General features: G+C 30.7%; 1 pseudogene; it reads left to right on the forward strand.

The window, feature by feature from the left end:
* Positions 1–4191: 4191 nt before the first annotated feature.
* Positions 4192–4308, forward strand: LOC145268549 (5S ribosomal RNA; annotated as a pseudogene).
* Positions 4309–22907: the final 18599 nt, after the last annotated feature.

The raw sequence follows: 22907 nt of genomic DNA on the forward strand, positions 1-22907 counted from the left end.
ATAAAAACAACAAAAAACAAATTCTAGAATCTAAATCCGGTAATGTATTTTGATCAAAACTGGAATAAGGATTCTAGACATAAAATCCATATCGTTATATGTTTATTCTAATCATTGTAAGGGGGGGGGAGGTATAAAGTGTTCTGTTCGGTTTGAGGCATTAATTATAGTCTGACGGGTATTGAAATGCTAGTATATATATATATATATATATATATATATATATATATATATATATATATATATATATATATACTAGCATTTCCACCCGGCATTCCCCGTGTGCTTGGAGGTGTATGTTGAGCAAAAAAATAAAAAAATGGTAGTAGGAAGGCAGGCTCGAACCCGAACTGTGAAAGAGGAAAAGAACGAGTGACGTCTTTGCTGTTACGACCACCGTCAAACCGGAAGTGACGTAGGTTTAAATTAAGGCTAGACAATCGAAAAGAGGGGATGACTTTCGAAACTATCGGTGAAAAAAGCGACCCCCCCTTTAGAAAAGTGCCCAGTTGAGGGTGAAGAAATTAATGTTTTTAGTCAATTTTTCAATATTTGTCGTCTGAAGGGTGGATCTTCAAAACGATACTGATCTTGTGAAGATCTGTTGCATCTGTCGAAAGTTTTAGGAAGACATGCAAACATACATACATACATTTGTATATTGGTAGCTCGAATTTTCGACGCAAACCGATTCAAAGCTTACCCTATCTCTGAATACCCTTTATTCAAATTTTCAAATGTTTAGACCAGAAATTGTCTGAGTAATTTGGTAGAGACCGAAGAGGTAAAATATTTTTTAAAATTTACCCCTATTATGACCCCTGAACATTTATTGTTTTGGGCTCAAATCGAGTTATTAAGTTAGATCCATGTCCAAGGAACGTATAACTAAAATTTCAATTGATTATACCCAAAATTGGCGGAGGAGTTTTGTAGAGTTCTCAAAGGTCAAATCGTTGACCTTTGACCCTTTAACAGATAAATTTCTGGCCGAAAATGGATTACAAATATTTTCCCAAATCTCAATACCCTGTATATCGAATTTCGAGTCTGTAGACTGAAAATTATTAGAGTTATTGCGTAGGGAAATGTACACAGACAGACAGACACACAGACAGACACTTTCACTTTATATATATATATATATATATATATATATATATATATATATATATATATATATATATATATATATATAATTTGAGGTTGTTATTGTTCAAAGGTAAGATAACCAGTGACATATAACGAGTTTATTACAAGTGTGCCTAATACCGGGGTAGAGCAAGTTACACATTCAATTTGTCTTTACATAAGCAGTGATTTGTTGCTACACAGTCATGAGCATGTATCAGTCTTCTAGAATTTAGTTACTAGAGACCTCATCAACCAACAGCGCTTATATTACATTAAGAATTCCGCTTTTGAAGATAAGCGTTGTTGTCTTAAGAGGTCTCAAGTAACTAAATACCAGAAGACCAAAACATGTCCCTGACTGTTTAACAACACGTTACTGCTTATGTAAAGACAAATTTTAAGTATATATATATATATATATATATATATATATATATATATATATATATATTGTGTGTGTGTGTGTGCGTGAAGAAATAGTTTCACGGTGCTCAACAACGCGGCTAATAGCATAATACATTGATATTATCGCACAATTATCCGTTGATTAGCCATCCGTACCAGGGTTTCCAGGGCAATATGGGTTTGGATTTCACCTATATATATATATATATATATATATATATATATATATATATATATATATATATATATATATATATATATATATATACACGCACACACACACACACATATATATACATACACACACATAGATATATATATACACCACATATATATATACATACACACACATACAAACACAGATATATATATATATATACACACATATATATATATACATATATACACACACATACACACATACATACATATATATACATATATATATATATATATATATATATATATATATATATATATATATAAATAATTAAAAGGGACGTATCTGATCTTAACACTTTACTGCAGTTTTACGATAAATCCGATCGTCAGAAGTGTATTCTTATCTCGCATGTCTGTATATTTATCGGCTTCCATTGAAAGGTAAGAATTTACAAGTATATTAGTTGCGAAATGCAGTAAGACAACGCGGCCATCAAAACAATTACAAACGATGATGTCTGCCGTCTCCTAAGACAGATTTATATACAAAAAAAAAAAAAAAAATTACGGCGAATCGCTGTGTAATTAATCGATATGAAACTAAATATTTTTTTTATTTAATTGCTGGTATTAATTGGACTTATGCCAAATATTTAAAAGAAGTTTGGATCCAAAGAAGCCGTTTAATTTGCTTGAATAACATACTATGGATTATTTTAATTTTTCTATATATTCTTATCCTCATTTCTCATGACGCGTAAATCATAATATATCAAACCTAACCGGCTTTTACTCACACACATCTATATATGTTAAGGTCTGAATTTAATAATTATTTTATGAAAAATGCAATGTTTAAGCTCAATAGATCACAATACATTATTCCAGAGCATTTATAAAGAGGTAGATTCAAGCCTGGCGGATTCTCACGGGAATGAAACGCAGAATATTCTGTGTCGCTTAATTGCCATACATACTTGCTATATATATATATATATATATATATATATATATATATATATATATATGTATATATATGTATATATATATATATATATATATATATATATATATAGTAAATATATATATATATAGTAAATATATATATATAGTAAATATATATATATATAGTAAATATATATTTATATATAGTAAATATATATATATATGTAGTAAATATATATATAGTAAATATATATATAGTAAATATATATATATATATAATAAATATATATATATATGTGTATATATACTTACTATATATATATATATATATATATATATATATATATATATATATACTTACTATAAGTAATAATAAAAACAGATGTAAAGTAGAAATTTACAAAACGTTTTTATTATTCGGCAGAATACTCCATATATATATATATATATATATATATATATATATATATATATATAAAGCTGAGATGTGTGTGTGTGTGTGTGTGTGTGTGTGTGTGTGTGGTCACGAATAGACTCCTATATGGTTGACCATTTTAAAAAACATATAATGATAGAAGATGTATCGAGACACAGGAATGGGCATGTTTGATCTGGCGATTCATTAAAATTGTGGGGTCTGCGTCCACAATGTATGGAAATAAATTAAAAAATTAAAAAAAAAATGTTTACAAGTGTTTTTGATAAAGATGTACATAAGAATACTTTGATAAGTATGTTTTAACTTAAATAGGGATGGTATAATAAAATTGTGGTGTCTGCGTTCGCGTCTGGCCTCCATAGAATGGAAATAGGTACAAACTTTAATAAAGACTTTTCATATCTATCTGCGTAAGTATACTTTGATAATTATGTTTCAGTTTGGAGAAATATGGTATAATAAAATTATGGGGTGTTCATTCGCGCCTGACCTCAAAAGAATGTAAATATGTCACAAAGTTTAACAAGATTTTTTAATATAGATCCACAGAATATTGTGATCAGTGTAAACAGGTATGGTATAATAAATTATGGGGTTTATCTATTTTATTTTTACTTTCATCATAATTTGCTTTGGTTTTGGTACCCCCGAATTCGAAGCTATCTCTTTACAACCCTTCCTTTTCATAACCTGTCATACTTTCATAAATCAGTCCATTTTCTGTAGGCTGTTTTTGAACCCAGTAACCGACGGGTACTTTTGCTAGTATATATATATATATATATATATATATATATATATATATATATATATATATATATATATATATATATATATATATATATATATGAAGAATACCCTTCAGACCATAATTAATTCCCCAAACTGAACAGAAAATTTTATACCTCTTTTATATAAAAGACGTATACAGTTTTCTGTTCAGTTTTCTGTTCAGTTTCGTGAATATATATATATATATATATATATATATATATATATATATATATATATATATATATATATATATATATATATATATAATAACCTTAACTTGGGTGATCTGACGAGAACCGGTGTGTCAACGTGATTATATATTATATATATATATATACGGCATAATCGCGTTGACACACCGGTTCTCGTCAGATCACCCAAGTTAAGCAACATTGAGCCTGGTTAGTACCAGATGGGTGACCATTTGGGAATTCTAGGCGCTGTATGTGCTCTCTGCTTATCTCGGCATTTGTTTCCAGTCGTCCTGTACTTCACTTGCCGCTGGTATTTAACAATGTCTACGCGGAGAGGTGTGGTTGGCGGTTGCGCACCTCCTTCCACAAAAACTTTCACGCGAAGGCACCCCCTCGGTGAGTATCCATAGTCTGTCAAAGACTGAAGGTATATATACATATATCAGATTAAAGATATTCCAGAGTGATTAACTAATTTATTTATCGAGGTTGTTTAAAGTGCTCAATAAAGGACGAGCAAGATATATTTTAATGATGTAAACAAATTTACAAGATCGATCAACTGGACACGCTAATGTTTAGGACAAATGGTCGGTTAAAACCAGAAGTCATCGTCAGGTGACTTAAGAAATGATTATTTTCCACAGATGAAACCAGTCTTCAAAATCTTTTGTGGAGGACTAGTCCCTTCTGTGGAAACAATTTATTATGACGAGGACTTCTTGTTTTGACCGACCATTTGTCTGAAACTTTATCATGTCCAGTGTTGCGACCATGTAATATATATATATATATATATATATATATATATATATATATATATATATATATATATATATATATTTATATATATATATATGCATAAAATCCCTAACCAGATAGCTAACAAACGTGATAGTAAGTAGTATGAATAGTTACTTTTCTTAAATGTATATATTTTTTTTATATAACACTAGCAATTATTACCGGGAATAAACTATACTTTATAAAGGATTATAGCTTTACACGAGTTTAACCGCTTTGAACGCTTTATTCTTTTTTATCTAACCTTGGAAATTGTTCTTTCGGCCTATACTGAGATAGATAGAATATTCCGCAAATGTTCACATATATATATATATATATATATATATATATATATATATATATATATATATATATATATATATATATATATGCATGTATATACATATATATATGCATGTATATACATATATATTATATGTATATGTGTGTATGTATGTGAGTGTGTGTGTGTAATTATATATATATATATATATATATATATATATATATATATATATATATTCTCATAGTATTAGCCGAAATAATTGTTTTCTGTAATGGATAATATATATATATATATATATATATATATATATATATATATATATATATATATATATATATATATATATATATATATATAAGTAAGTTATACAAATATATATGGCAATTAAGCTACACAGAATATTCCGCGTTTCATCCACGCTAGGATTCGTCAGGTTTATGAATCATAGTGTGGATGGAAAGCGAAATATTCTGTGTAGCTTAATTGGCATATATATTTGTATAACTTAATACCAAGCTTTACCTATGTATTGTGCACTGTTGAAGTAAATACTTGAAGTTTACGCATAGAATTATAATTTCGTATATTAATTTATGTGATTAAATTATATAGTCATATCTATCTATCTATCTATCTATCTATCTATCTATCTATCTATCTATATATATATATATATATATATGTATGCATATGTGTGTGTGTGCTAGTATGTGCGCTTATGTGTGTGTGTGTGTAAATGGATGTATATATATATATAACAATATAAATATTCACAATTTTATCTTATCCTGAACATACGCTCAATATTCGAGATAGCGCATTAAGAAATGTGGCAGATTATATTTTGCAGATTGATATTCACCTATTTATTATTCAAAATCAAAGAATAGAAAACGCAGAAAATATTTTCTTTAATCCATAGGTTTTCAAAAGATAGTCTTTTTTCGTTAAAGAATAATAATTAACAAAATAAAATGTAAGAATTTGTATCGAGTTGCAAAAATTGGTATTGAGTTGCAAAAAATTGAAATTGAACGCTTTGAATACTACTACTACTACAACTACTACTACTACTAATAATAATAATAATAATCATAATAAAAATAATATATATATATATCTTCTATAACATAAAGCTGAATGTGTGTATGTGTGTGCGTGTGTGTGTGTGTGTGTGTCTATGTGGTCACGAATAGACTTCTATATGGTTGACTATTTAAAAAAAAAACTGATTACATATAATGGTAGAAGATGTATCGAGACACAGGAATGGATCTGTTTTATCTGGCAGAACGGTGGTTCATTAAAATTGTTGTGTCTGTGTTCGCGCCTGGTCCACAAAGTATGGAAATAAATTTAAAAATTAAAAAAAAAATGTTTACAAGTGTTTTTTATATAGATGTACATAAGAATACTTTGATAAGTATGTTTTAACTTAAATAGGTATGGTATAATAAAATTGTGGGGTCTGCGTTCGCACCGGGCCTCCATAGAATGGAAATAGGCACACACTTTAATAAAGACTTTTCATATCTATCTGCGTAAATATACTTTGATAATTATGTTTCAGTTTGAAGAAATATGGTATAATAAAATTATGGCGTGTTCGTTCGCACCCGACCTCCATAGAATAGAAATATGTCACAAAGTTTAACAAGTTTTTTTTTAATATAGATCCACAGAATAGTGTGATAAGTGTTTCAGTGTGAACAGGTATGGTATAATAAATTATGGGGTTTATCTATTTTATTTTTACTTTCATCATAATTTGCTTTGGTTTTGATACCCTCAAATTCGAAGCTATCTCTTTACAACTCTTCCTTTTCATAACCTATAATACTTTCATAAATCAGAGTCCATTTTCTGTAGGCTGTTTTTGCACCCAGTCAACGACGGGTACTTTTGCTAGTATATATATATATATATATATATATATATATATATATATATATATATATATATATATATAAGAATGTGTGTGAGGACACTTCTAAAACTATATCAAGAATGTGTGTGAGGACACTTCTAAAACTATATACTCAACGGTCTTTTGATCACCAGACTTGAAATTTGGTGTATAAGGTATTCTGACATGTGCAAAATAACCTATTTCATTAAATAGGTTCTTATCAGAAAAGAAGAGGGGCGAAAGGGTAAAAATTAAAAAAAAAATTAGTATTTGGTGTTTATCGGCTTTTTATCTGTTTGTCTACTGTTTCACGATGTTTGAAATCACTTTTTTAGAGATTTTGTCAAGCTGGCCTAATGGTTACGGTACTTGATTCACTGTCTTTGCTTTAGGTTCCGACTTCATCTTCAATATTGTTTTTTTTTTTTTACTTACAAGAAGTTAACTGTTAAAAAAACAAAAACAACAAAAAAAATAATATTCGCATGCACATAGCTCAGTTTTTCTCTGTTTTTTTTTTTTTTTTTTTTTTTGCTTCATTTCTTTTTGAAGGAATTTAACGTTCATTCATTACCGGAAAACACCAGGTACACCTTTTAATATATATATATATATATATATATATATATATATATATATATATATATATATATATGTATATATATATATGTATATATTTATATATATATATATACATACATATATATATATATATATGTATATATATATATATATATATATATATATATTGGCGATGACAATAGTACATCACTAACAATCTTTGATGCGTATAGAAAATGTATTTTTGGACTATATATTTAAAAATGAAAGTTCACACACGTTTTAAATTTTTAAATTTTTTATTTTTATTATTAGTAATTATTATTTATTATTATTATTATTTACATCTTTTTCTATATTAGGTTGTGTGTGTGTGTGTGTGTGTGTGTGTGTGTGTGTGTGTGTGTGTGTGTGTGTGTGTGTGTGTGTGTGTGTGTGAACATCCGCTGTTTTTATTCATATCGGTTAGCATTTTGAAATGGTTGTCTAATTTACAATTATTTTGAACCATATATATATATATATATATATATATATATATATATATATATATATATATATATATATATATATATATATATATATATATGCGTGTTTCGTCGTCCACGATTCATCAGAGTGACTGAATCATCTCTGATGAGTCGAGGGCGACGAAACACGTGCCAGTGGATAATTATAGTTTAAAAAATAATATATATATGCCGCTCCCCAGTTAAGGGGGTACCAAGTTGGTCAAAGGGAAAATTATTCCCAACTCGCATTTAAGTAAAAATGCACTTGCGTATAAATACTTGAATTCATTCAAGAAAGTATCGCTAACAAAAAAAAATAAAAACATCAAACTGGGGATGGGACATGCTACGGGATGCCAGACATTTACCGGCTATCTTATGTATTGCAACTGAGGGATCTTTTAAGATTCTAACCGTACCTTTAAGTACAACTGTTTGAATCTCTCTTGCACTTGCTTCACTGGGTATATTTGGAAGATAGTTTTTGAAATTTGTTTGTATTAGTCCGGTAGTTCCAGTTTGTTTCCATGTCATTTCTTTTCCCTCTCAGCTCTGTTTATTAAGATTTAAATCAATAGTTTTTTTCTATCCTTTAAATACAATTAATACAAACTTAGTTCACTGAGTATATTTGCATAAATATAATATTTAAATACAATTAATACAAATTTATAAATTTTAATTACGGCAACAGATTAAAAATAATCATAAAACGAGTAGCTTTTTTTAGTAGATGAAAATAAACATGTCGGACAAGTTGTTAAAAGCTTGTTTATTGAGCATTGTGATGAAACATTGCTAGTGACGTAGTGTCGGTTACAGACAGACAGACACCAAATCTCCAGAAGCATTATAAAGTTGGCATTTACATGTATACGGAATTGTCATATGGTTTTCTTCTATTATTTCACTTGAAGTATTTTCTGATTATTATTTATACAGTTCGATATTTTCACCTCTTTTTCTGCATGTATATATATCTTTGTAGATTGAAACATCTACGTACATATATATATATATATATATATATATATATATATATATATATGTGTGTGTGTGTGTGTGTGTGTGTGTGTGTGTGTGTGTGTGTGTGTGTGTGTGTGTGTTAAAAACGTACCTAAAAAGTACACTTTTTTTTAAAAAAATAAAATTGTTGAAATTTTTTTTCATTTTCGATCTTTATTCAAACACTCCTGTCTTTATATGAAAAATTATGCAAACATTTTCAAGACTTCCACAGTCGGAGGAAGCCATTTCAACCCGCCTAGGGTGAGTGCCGCTTTGGTACGCTATGGGTACATTGGCTGAAATGTTTGAACATATGTCGTCTTGAGATCCTTTTCATTTTTTTTTTTTAATGATTCAATGATTTTCCTCTTACAAATAATGGTATGGATGTAAATTTTAAATTGATATATTCATGAAAATGTATCACTGTTATATGGAAAACATATACCAAACTCTCGACAGTCGCATAGTTTTACTCATACAGTTGAAAAATGCAGTGACATAGTTTTAGTTACAGATAGGCAGACAATAAATCTCGAATATATTAGGAAATTAAATTAAAGACAAAAAAGAAAGAATATAAACGATATGCACCATTTTTTGTTTGAATGACTACTTAATACAATAACTGAACAATTCACAGATGCTTAAAGAATTCTAACCCTTACAAAAGTAATTGAAAGTTTTGTTTTTAATATCAATACATTTGATTGGGGTTGATTAAAATATATATATATATATATATATATATATATATATATATATAATACTAAATAAATCTGGGTTTTATCATCTATGAATTCTCACGCAAGATACATTTTTTGATTTAATCAATTTCATGAAATTACTTTTTGTTATGCTAAATGTAAAGGCTATAGAAATTAATTAATTAGTTGATTAAATGTAAATTTGATCATTGAAAAACAAAAACATACTCACGTATTTATTTGAGAGAGTTTCCTTTGTATACCTAAAAATATACCCCCACACACACACTCGCATATATTTTTTTATAGATACCACAGTTACCACAAGAAAGTATCAATATTGAATATTTAAGTAAATTCAAATGCAAAAAAAAAAAAATAAATAATTTTAGACAATATGCTACAGTCGCTTTTTAAAATAGTGACATACTACAAAAGCCGAACAACATAAGGCCATTTTAAATGACTAGATGTCTGTCTCTCTGCCTTTCCATAATTTCAAACTCTATCTTCACTGAAACTAAAAGTCGCAGAGCGGCGCTAGGGGTCTCAAATGGTTAGGTTTTTTAATGAACCGTTCTTTTATGGCTTTTTAACCAGTTAAAATAGTATTTAAGAAGTCAAAAATTGGTTAAAATCGAAAAAAAAAATCGTTATACATTTTGTACATTCATCTTAGTTTATTGTTAATTTTTAATTTTAATCAGTTCATATGCGTATCACGTCGGTACAGTGGTAAAGTTGCCAGCTTTGAATGCTACAGTTTTGGTTTTGATTTCGATTCTAGCTGACGACGCTCACATTTCTTTTTTTTTTACGTTTGGAATCACGACTCTATAATAATATATACGAAATCTGGACAAATTAAAATATCATATTTAAGCGTATTTTATGACAGGGCAAAGCAGAGCCCTCCCCCCATCGCTATTTAGGTAATAAAAGGATGTTTATTATTTACAAAAAAAGTTGACATTTGATTAAATAAATAAAACATTACGCCTCAAATAAGAATTAGATGCATAAATTAAAATTTTTAAGAGTTTAGGTTACAGGTAGATACACACTAAATCTAGATTATTTGAAAAAAATTACAATATATATATATATATATATATATATATATATATGTGTGTGTGTGTGTGTGTGTGTGTGTGTGTGTGTGTGTGTGTGCTCGTGCGTGAGTGTATTAAACTGGACGATACAACTAGAAAGAGCGCCAAAGCATAAGCAAAAAAGTATTGCTTAAACTATCCCGATGAATGACTTTGGTAAACAATAAAAATTATGCACGAGTTTGATTTTTTAATCATCATGCTTTGAATATATATATATATATATATATATATATATATATATATATATATATATATATATATATATATATATTAATGTATATATATATGTGTGTGTGTGTGCGTGTATACATAAGACTTTTAAAATGACAACTTAATATAAAAGCTGAACATCACAAGGACATTAAAAATTCATTAATAATAATAATAATAATAATAATAATAATAATGATGATGATGATGATGATGATGATGATGATGATGATGATGATGATAATAATAATAATAATAATAAAAATAATAATAATAATAATATTAATAATAATAATAATAATAATAATGATGATGATAATGATGATGATGATGATGATGATAATTTAATAGGCCTTGATTAATGCTATTTATTATTTACCTTAAACTAGGGTTCATGGAGAATATTCTACGCGATATTATTTTTACATTTAACCAATTAGAGAATCTTCCAGAGAAAGTAAACATTCATGGATTTTGATTCGGTTTGCGAACAGCATTGTCCGTGCTTAGAGCCATTAAACTAAAGCGTTATATTTACTGAAGAAGAAGACGAACAAAAAAAAAAAAAAAAAAAAAGAAAAGAAAAAAAGAAAAAGAAGTTTAATCTAGGAACGATCAATAAAAGTGTAAATTCTTTTTTAATCGAAAAATTATACACCTTGGATTAAATTGAAAAATTTCGGAGATTTAGCAGAGAAACCAAATTGAAATAAATAAATAAATTAAATAAATAAATAAATAAATTAGAAAAGGATAAAAAATCAAAAATATAACAAATAAACGTTATCAAAGGCAAGATAAGTTACTTTTTTTACCTAACTGTATAAGTTTTTGTGTGTCTGTTTTAACGTATTTTAAAGCTTTTATTCAGTTCAAGAAACAAGTCCTGTCAAGTTTGTAAGTTAAACCGACAGCAACATGGCTAGCAAAAAAAAAAAAAAAAAAAAAAAAAAAAAAATGCCGTCTTTTGGAGTGTCACTAATGACTCAAAAGTCCCAAAATAAACAAAATATTGATATAAATCCATATAATAACTGTCACCGTTAATCAACTAAAAATAAACACTACAAAAAGTTTGAAAATTCTTCCATCTTGATGACATTTTCAGTGAATGTTAAAATAAAAATGTGTTTATTTATTAAAACAAAATGGTGCTTGTTAAGATCGGCTGATCGATTTTTTTTAACTATATCGTTTTAAACAAAAAACAAAAAACAAAACAAAAGCAACAAAAACTAAAACGAAATATTACATACTTAATTGATATATCTAAAACTGTAATATATCCAAAAAAATTACGAAAATTCATCGAGTAAAAAGTTATTTATAGTTAAAAATGAATTTACGGATAATTGTGGGTGGCTGTGGGGAATTGTACTTTTCTTAGATGTTGAAAGTAGACAATGAAGAGTTCACACACAGGGAACATAACTCAGAAAGCAAAATTTAGATTACTTTTTTACGGCTGCAATATTTTTTGTCTAACGATCGACTTTTTTTTTTTTTTTTTACTAAAAACCCAATAGCAGTTGTTATATTCAATGAATTTTCGTAATTTTGGGATATATTACTATTTTCGACACGACAATTAAGTACGTTATATTGTCTTTAATTAAAATAACATATTTAAAAAAATTAATTTCTCGACTCTATCTAAACAAACACCAAAAAAAAAAAAAAAGAAGAAAAACTTATAGGTTTTAAAAGTAAGTTTAATTATTTTAACCGCTTCCCTTAATTTCAAACTGTCTTTTTGGATAGGTTTTTTTTTTAATCATATTACACTTTATTTCTGTCATCGGTCAGCGAAAGAGAAATCTTTCTAGACCGAGGCAATTTTTGAAGTGATCCATATTGCCCTATTTGCAAAGAAAGCTAGTTTGTTTAGTTTAGAAACCAACCTTGTGTCTAATTCTACCCACGTTGTAAAGTGAATCCATAGATTGAACTCAGTGACCTCATTTACAAAAGGATAACTTTGTCAAAGTGCGAATGAAAAGAGACGCTCATAGATAAAAATAATACTATGAAAATCAGAAATTTAAATATAAAAAAGAAAAACATTTTTAAAAAAGCAATCCTAGGTAAAAAACAATACTATAAAAATCTAAAATTAAAATATAAAAAAAACAAAAAAATAATAGTATAAATAATAATACAAGTAGAAAATAATACAATATAAATCAGAAATTTAGATAGCGAAAAGAAAATACTTTTAAAAAGCAATTCTAAGTAAAAATAATACTATAAAAATCAGACAATATTAAAAGAAAATATTTTTAAAAAGCAATTCTAAATAAAAAGAATACTATAAAAATCAGAAAATATTAAAAAAAATAATTTTAAAAAGCAACTCAAAGTAAAATAATGCTATAAAAATCAGAAAATATTAAAGGAAAATAATTTTAAAAAGCAATTCTAAGTAAAAATAATGCTATAAAAATCAGACTATATTAAAAGAAAATATTTTTAAAACTCAATCCTAAGTATAACAATGCTATGAAAATCAGAAATTTTAATATTAAAAACAATAACATTTTTACAAAAGCAGTCCTCGGTAAAAATAATACTATAAAAATTAGAAATTTAAATATTAAAAGAAAACGTTTTTAAAAAGCAATCCTAGGTAGAAATAATACTATAAAAATCAGAAATTTTAATAATAAAAAACACACACACAATCCTAGATATAAAGAACACTAAAACATCAGAAATTTAAATCTTAAAAAAAGTAATTAAATATTTCGGGTTCTAAAGTACTAAGCTTCCTTAATAATGTTATTCACTTTCCTCAGTGAACTATCTTTTTTTGTAAAAGTGGTCTGTTTTTGTCCTGGAAATGAAGGTGTGCGTGGGTAAATTAATTGAAATGATCTAAAAATATTTGTTTTTAATGAAATCAATACTTTATTTTAACATTCATTTATTGTTTAATAAATACTGAAAAATACATCAAGTTCGCAGGGAAAATGGTGGGATCCTTCTACCGCTCCAGAAGATATCTCACTAATGATGCAATTCTCTATCTATATAAAAGCCAAGTACGTCCAAGGACGGAGTACTGCTGCCACATCTGGACAGGAGCTGCTAAAAACAGCCTATCCTGCCTTGACAGAATACAAAATAGACTTCGTGGCTTAGTGGGGGATGCCATTTTCTCTTCCCTGCAACCTCTCTCCCACAGAAGAGACGTTGCGAGCCTGTCTTTGTTTTATCGTTATTTCCATGGCAGGTGCTCGTCTTAGTTCCAATCTTTGCCCCTATCCCCTCGCCAATCTTTCACAATAAACATCCATCTAGCTGAAACCACTGTCAATAAATTTCCCCCACTCTTTAACTGTGCCTAAATCAAAACGTAGATTCCATGAACAAAGCTTCTTTCTTAGAAGTGCACGCTTGTGGAACTCTCTTCCGTTTGCCTGTTTCCCACCTGACTACAATTTGGATGTCTTCAAGTCCAACATAAACAAATTCCTGATAAACCGCCCCCTTAAGTAAGACACTTTATCAAATCTCCATTACTAACGATTACTACAACACTATCCCATTGATTACTGTACACGCAATAACCCTTATCATCGAGTGGCTTCTGGGCCTTGATAAGTGGTGACCACCATGTAAAAAAAAAAAAAAAAAAAGATCGGACGCGTTTGTTGGTTTTTTGGCGAATTTTTATTTTTAGATTAGGGGTAAAAAAATATTAATTCAACATTCGTGCCTGATCCTAGTTTTATTTATATTCACTAAAAACAAATATAGATTTAGTGACAATATTAGAAAATAAATTCTTGTTTAATCCAACATTTTACCTGAAAATAAAACAAAGCAAAACACAAATTAGAATTTGAAGCATCGAAAATAAATTGCAACAAACAGCAATCGTACAGTGTAGTTAACACCTGAGAAATCGAAAGCAAACAAAATATACATCAAATAACTTTTACCGAACGGAAGAGGATTTACTTTTCTATTAACCTGTATAATTTTAAAATGTGAAAACTGATTGTAAGATTTATTACCTCTGGATACGTTATTGTCACTTTAACTTAGTCAAACACGAGTAAATAAAAAATAGCGGTCGACTTTGTTTATAGGATAGACTCTATTGGTCGAGTGAGAGGTGGGGCAAAAAATAACGCCTACCTTAGCACTAATTCCTGGAGGGGGCAATCGGACTTAGGGTTAAGAACAAGATAACTCTTTTAAAATTATTTTTTAAAGGAATGAAAGACTAACGATAGTCAGGCGTATGGATTTATTGCTGTATCTGAAAGATGAGATATTTCCAAAAATTACATTAACAATAAAAAAAAGAAAAAAAAACAAAAAAAAACACTTGAAACAATTTAAAACTATGCAGATCGGTAGAAAAGTAAATTGTATTTGGTTTGGTAATATTTATTTGTTGTATATTTTTATATTTTCCACCGATTTCTGCTCTGTTAAGTATGATTCAAGCACGAATAAATAAAAATAAAATTTGGTGATTGATTTTGTTTGGAGACGGTCACTAATCTCAAGCTTAAAAGATAGTAAAGAAAGGCTCATCACTACTAATTATAAATCCGAAGGTTGCCAGTCGGACTTATAGTTAGTGGTAAAATAAGTCATTTAAAAATCAAACCAACTATTTTTAAAGGATGAAACACTAACTCCAAAACATGGTCAACTATTTTGGATTCGTTTTATTTTCTTCGAAAGATGGTATATCAATAAAATCTTATATTAAAAAATTTTTTTTTAAACAATTTCAGAAGTTTAAAACTATGAAAGTCAATATAAAATTAAAGTTTATTGCGCTTGATCAAAGTTGTATTTTTTTCTTCTTGAAAAAAAAAAAAAATGCCAAAATATTTTTAATGAAAGAATACCGATTATATTAGTAGTTGATGGCCATGTGCAGATTACATCCGGCCTTTGAAATTAATGCACAAAAATCTGTTAAATTTTTAGATACCTCCTTTTAAGGTCTGGGTCAGTATTTTCCTTTTTAAATGGTAGTTTCTACAGTCACCTTTGTATTATAAGTGTAACGTTACACACGGTTACACACGGTTACACACGGGACCCACACGTTGTATGCAGTCTACGTTGCAGAGAAAACAAAGACAAAGAATAACCCAAATCTTTCTTTATTTGTACCAACGAAATTTATTTCCTCATTCTTCCGCCACGCGTTACAGCTGCGACGTCACCCACGTCTCTGACTTGATCGTTGTCTCTAACGTGCTCTCTCCCTTTTTTATACTCTTCTTCCCCTTCCTTACCGTGACATCATTTCACTCACGGATCGGTATTTGCATATAGCCGTCATACGCGCTCTGTTTCAATAAGGCGAAACCGAATTTCGAATTTAGTTTCGATCGCGACATTCCCAATCGCCAATTAAGAGGCAAAGTAGAACCTTAATTTAAAAAAAAAAATAATGAGATAAAGTTCCTTAGTCGAACATGAAAATAACCAAAGTTTTAATTTTTACTTTGATATACTAATATAATGTTGATACTTTTAATTATTTATGAATGAATTTTTAAAAAGTTACAGTTTATCTTTTTTTACCGAGAAATAAATGTCAGCTATAAACAATTACAAAAAAAAAAAAAAACACGAAAAATTAATTTTATATAGATTTTAGAACATTGTTGATGATATTACATCGCATACTTTTAAGATTTCAACACAAGAACTTTTTGTGTGTGCTTTAAAAGTATTAATGACATTTGGTCGTCTTTTTCCTTCTTCCGCGACAATGTTACAATGCTTCTAATATGGACAGAATTTACTTAATCGGTGTTTCTATATTAAACGGACGAAATTCGAAAATCCAAATGGTACCTACGTAACTATCATGTCGCAAATAATAACGTATCACAAAATTACGGAAACCGATAAGGTAGAACAATAATTATTAATGAAAACCAGTTTTTGATAAAGTTTACATGGGAAATAAAACTTGTCCGACATTTTGAATTGCGTTCGTCACGTGATGTAAGCCACAGAACTTAATTAACTCGCCTGTCAACTTATCTCTTTGTTTTTAGTAGACGAAATATAGTGATTTCGCCCTATTTATTTTACAAATGCCTTCTTTCATTAATAATTATTTTTCTACTTTATCGATTTTTCGTAATTTTTGGATATGTCACCATTTGAGGTCTGACAGTTACGTAGGTGCCATTTGTTCCACTTGAAATTCAATATTTCGATTTGTTCTTTCAATATAGAAGAGCCAATTAATCTCGTCTTCATACGCCACCTCTTTACGCGATCCTCCTATTTCATCTTTTCTTCTTCGGCTTTCTCTTACTGTCTCACTGCATATGTTTCTAACCAAGGTATAATAATATATATATATATATATATATATTTTTTTTCTTAGTATATAAATGATTAACAGCTAATTAATAGCAATCCCGCATACGCGCACACGCACGCGCACACACAAACACACATACACACGCGCGTGCACACACGCACAGACACAAAATGACACTGATGAAATCTTTAACAAAATAAAGAGAATAGAAACTGGGCGTTAGGTTTACTTTCGATAACCTCGTAATTCTTGCTTCCCTTATGTTTTTTTTTTATTTTTTTTTTTTTTACAAAGGCATCACCACATTATCAAGGCCCAGAGGCCACTCAAGGATAAGGGTTAAAGAGTGTACAGTAGAAGTTGGTCAATATAGTAATCATTAGTAATGAAAATTTGGTAAATTTAATAACTTATATGGAACGGCTCATCAAGAACTTATTTACCTTAGACTTGAACACAACCATATTGTAGTCGGCCGGAAAGCAGGAAAACGGAAGACAATTCCACAGGCGTGCAGTTCTAAGAAAGAAGCTTTGTTCATGGAATCTATGTTTAGGTTTAGGCACAGATAAAGAGTGGGGGAAATTATTGATAGTGTTTACAGCTAGACGAGTGTTTCTTGTGAAAGTTTGGCGAGGGGGGACCATAGATTGAAGCTCAGTCGAACACTTTCCATGAAAATAACGATACATCAGAGACAAACTCGCAACATCTCTTCTGTGAGATAGAGGTTGTAAGGAGGAGAAAAGGACATCTCCTACGAGGCTACGAAGTCTATTTTGAACTCTATCAAGGCAGGACAAGTCCTTTCTAGCAGCTCCTGCCCAGATGTGGCAACAGTATTCCATCCTTGGACGTACCTGGCTCTTATATAGGTAGAGAATAGCATCAGCAGTGAGATATCTACTGGATCGATAGAAAGATCCCACCATTTTTCCAGCGGCCTTGGCAACAGATTTGATATACGTGTTCCATTTAAGATCAGGAGTAATGGTCAAGCCCAGAAGCTTGTCAAAACTTGAGGCCTCCTGAAGACGAGAGCCATTCATTTCAATTGATTTGTTGTCTTTTAGTCCTCACATTCCACGAGCAATGTTTCTGACAAAGGGGGGAAGAATTGCTTTTTTCTAGGTCAGAATCTATTCCATCTAACACTTAAAAGTTTTTGAATTATAAGTATTCTTTTACTAAGTGTTGAAGTTTTAGTTCCTTACATCAAGTGGCTTTATACATTGTCTAGAGCGATTTCCATTAAACAAAATCATAATCTCTTCTGCAACGCGACCATGCTTGGTTCAAAGTAACTCCAGATAAATAATAAATACACTGTCATGAAGGTTCAATAGTTTCAATCTTGTTTCTGAATTTTTGGAGATGAGGATTGATAATTCGTATTATTTGGATTTTTCTCAACTATTGTTTTCCTCTTGGGTGTTATTTTCACAATGTTTCGGTTCTTGTAACCTCCGACCTTCTTCAGGTGTGTTTTGTCAAATAGTAGTATCTGTTCTGAATCTGGAATTTAGCTCTTTGACATTAACTTGTGTTTTCAAGGGGAACGAAGGAGCTACTTCCTCTGCCCCCTTCTTTAAGAAGAGGGATGCTTATTGCCTGTCATTTCGCTTGAAACATCCTCAGGTGTGAGGGAATGTCTACAGGGCGGATAAAGCGATTTTTATAATCGGACTAGAATGCTGAATTTAAGAGTTTATCTAACCTTGCCGCTATTAGAGTCAGATAAGCGAATCCGGTGTTCGGGCTAGGATCAAAATTTAACATCTTTTTTGTTGTCATACCTGCAGTGTAGGCAGAAGGCTGAAGCAGAGCTTTCGCAACCCGACACCATCTACATCTGTGTCATCTGCAACAGAGCTTGTCGATTATGATAGACCTGCACAGTCACAGTAGATGCCGCAATTTGCTAATGAAAGTTGAGGCGCAAAACATTGTTTCCTGATACAGACATCCCCTGTAACGTGGTCGTTACACTCAAACCGTATCGTTACATTTTAACCACTCGGACCCATACGTTGTCTTGTTCCGTCTCAAAGGAATAAACAAACAAGGAAGGACATAAAAATGCGACTCAGCATTTTGCTAGGTGTATACAAAAAGCATTTATTCCAGTAATTTCCTACAACGCACTTCATTATGTTTCAAAATGTCACTCATGCGTCGAACATGTCTGGCAAGACACCCTTTTACACACGTGTTTTTTTCGTCGGCTGACTTTCCACTTTTTTTCGACCACGGCGCATTTTCTCTCTCACCGCGTCCGAGTCAAAATACGTCTGGTCGTTTCCTTTGCTTGACTACGTGCTACATTTTCCTTTTCTCTTCTCTCCGTGACGTCAGTGGGTGCACACTTTTTTTTAATTTGCCTATGTGCTAAGACAGCTGCTGTTGCTAATAGTTTTGCTAGTCAGCTATCCTACAGCTGCAGTTGATTTTCTCATACGCGCGCCAAACGCACCACGTTACACCCTCCAACAAAAAAGAAAAAAACAACATTGTAGGGAGGCAAGCGATTAAGAAAATATTGTCATTCAATGTCGCTTATTCTTGCCTCATTTATATCATATAGACGTTCGCCAAAAAAAAAAAATAAAATAAAAAAACAACAACAACAAAAAACAAAACAAAACAAACAAAAAAAAAACGAGGAATAACGACGGGTTCCTTCACGGCTATTATTTTTTTAATACAGTGCGCTCTAGGGAGAGCTGCTTTTCCTTCACATTAATTTGACCCTGTGTCACAACTTCCTGCAGAAGGAGGCACGTAAACACATGTGATGTTTGACGTTTTGGAGCGTACGTTTTATATACATCACGGCATTTTTATCAAAAGTCAGAATTAAGCTTTACCTTAATAAGTAATCAGAAGAATACATTTTCGACATTATGTTTTTATGCAACGATACTTTTAATGATCGTATGTTTTTATATAGATAAAAGTCACAATACATTTGATAGCTGTTATTGAGACATGTTATTGGATAGGTTTTCGCTTGTAATAATAATAATAATAATAATAATAATAATAATAATAATAATAATAATAATAATAATAATAATAATAATAATAATGGACGTTAAGATTCTCTGGGATTTCATGATTCAGTGTAATCGGATATTGTAGTTGTTAACAAAAAGACCAATGAATGCCAAATTATTGATATGGCTTGCCCAAACGACATCAACTTAAAAGGCAAGAATGAGAAGCTATCAGAAACTGAGGTTTGAGATTGCTTGGTTGTGGAATAAGAAAACTTTGATCATGCCAATAACCATAGGTGCACTTTGCTCAATTCAAGGTGACCTTGAGAAGCAGTTGAACTCCTTAGGATTCAAGTCCAACATCACCGTACTCCAGAAGTCAGTTCTGCTTGGCACAGCAAACATCCTACGCAAGGTGCTTTCAATCTAATTGATTTTGATTATGCGCATTAGCTTTGGCGTAAAAGCCCGCTCTTAAAGGGTGGGGGGAACGGTGTAAAACATCACAACACTGTGAAGTTTACGAATCGGATGTCGTAATAATTAACAAGAAAGAAAAATCCTACCAAATCGTAGACGTTGCTATTCCAGCTGACCACAGGGTGAATATCAAAGACAAGGAGAAACGGAAGAAATACGGAACAAGCTAACCTGAGAGTTGGAAGGGATATGGATGATGAAAAAAAAATCAAGATAATACCAATAATAATGGGAGCCACTAGGAACAATTCCGGAAATCTTTGAAAAAAGAATTGGAGAAATTGGAATCAAAGAAATTTCTAGAAAAATACAACGGATAACAATAATGAACACAGCTGAAATATTAAGAAAAACCCTTTGGATGCGGGGACTAATACACATAAACCACACGCGCGGGCCAGACGAACTGCTGCAGAGACCAAACATGAAGGAGTGTTGTATGGAACCAAGAACATTAAAGCTGCATATATATAAGTTCTCTACCCCCTTATCTATCCCCTCCCCCATCCTCTTCCATTACTAAATCACCACCCCTCAAAAGAATGATGCCAAATAGCCGAGAAGGATCAAGGAGGATGGAAAGATCGAGACGAGAGCACTGATCAGACCACCGCTGGACAGGTGCGAAGAGAATTGGGACCTTGGGGAGGCTTATTGCGCCTCAAATTTAAGTGGAGATTAATGGCCGCTGATTGCGAGAAATCAATGGTAAGCGACTGTCGCGATAATGCAAATTCATCTGCAAATGTTATCAGAAGAAGTGCAGACCACTGTAAAACTGGGGAGACACTCAGCTTCCAGAAAACACCACAGGCTGTTTTCAAAGAGAGATCCTTTATGACCTGTGTGAAAGCTCCTTGTGAGCAGCAGCAATAATAATAATAATAATAATAATAATAATAATAATAATAATAATAATAATAATAATAATAAATCCATAACTTTATACCCTACTGATCATTCCCACAAAAGCATGAATAACACGATGGCGAGAAAGCGGCAGTGAAGTGTCTGAAAGGACAAAAGAATATTGAAATTCTAAAGAAGTTCATTCTCACTTAAATTTCAAAACAACGACCGTTAAAAGGCCATTGCGAAAATGCAAAGTGAGTGGTAATGGCGATCGTTTAGTAAAACTATTTAACAGCGCAGATGGAGGGCTGTAAGTTTTATTCGCACTACATAATGGAATGATCCAAATATCTTGTTTAGTCCGAAAGTTTTCTTAACATTCTGAAAGTCGTATTGTCATAAGTGGCCGAAAGTTTTCGTTAGTCCTACCAAATAGAGTGTCCCAAAGGTCTTGTTAGCCATACGAAAAGGTATGATCCGAAAGTCATCCTAGCCTTAACGAGCTTACTACCGATGCAATCCTCTATCTGCATAAGAGCCAAGTACGTCATAGGATGGAGTACTGCTGAAACATTTGGGCAGGAACTGCTTGGAGCACTTTTCTTGCATGACAGAGTTCAAAACCGGCTTCGAAACCTAATATGTGATGCCCTTTTTCTTTTCCCTTGAGCTTCTTTCCCACAGAAGAGACGTTTCTAGAGTGTCCCTGCGCTCTCGTTATTTTCATTGCAAATGCTCGTCTGAGCTCCAATCTATGGTTTCCCCCTTGCCAAACCTTCACCAAAAATACTCGTCTATCTAAAACACGAATAAACCTAGAACTCCAACTTCCAACGTAGACCCCACCCCTACCATGTCTCCTTTTCCAACATTAGGGGTCTACGCCCCAACCTTCCAGAGGTTGAACCCAAATTACAGGGGGCTAAACCAAACTTATTATTCCTAAACGAAATTGGCATCAGACGAATATGTCCATAGATGAGTTCGTAATTAAAGAATACTCTAACTTAAGATCCAAATTTTACCAAAGATCTGTGCCTATATTAAAGATGGCTTTCCATGTGTTAGGGACATCTTCAGAGATGACTCTGATTTACCCTATATGTGCTTCCG

Source organism: Euprymna scolopes, chromosome 43 (assembly GCF_053919585.1).
Source record: "Euprymna scolopes isolate OS-2025 chromosome 43, ASM5391958v1, whole genome shotgun sequence".
Taxonomy (NCBI): domain Eukaryota; kingdom Metazoa; phylum Mollusca; class Cephalopoda; order Sepiida; family Sepiolidae; genus Euprymna; species Euprymna scolopes.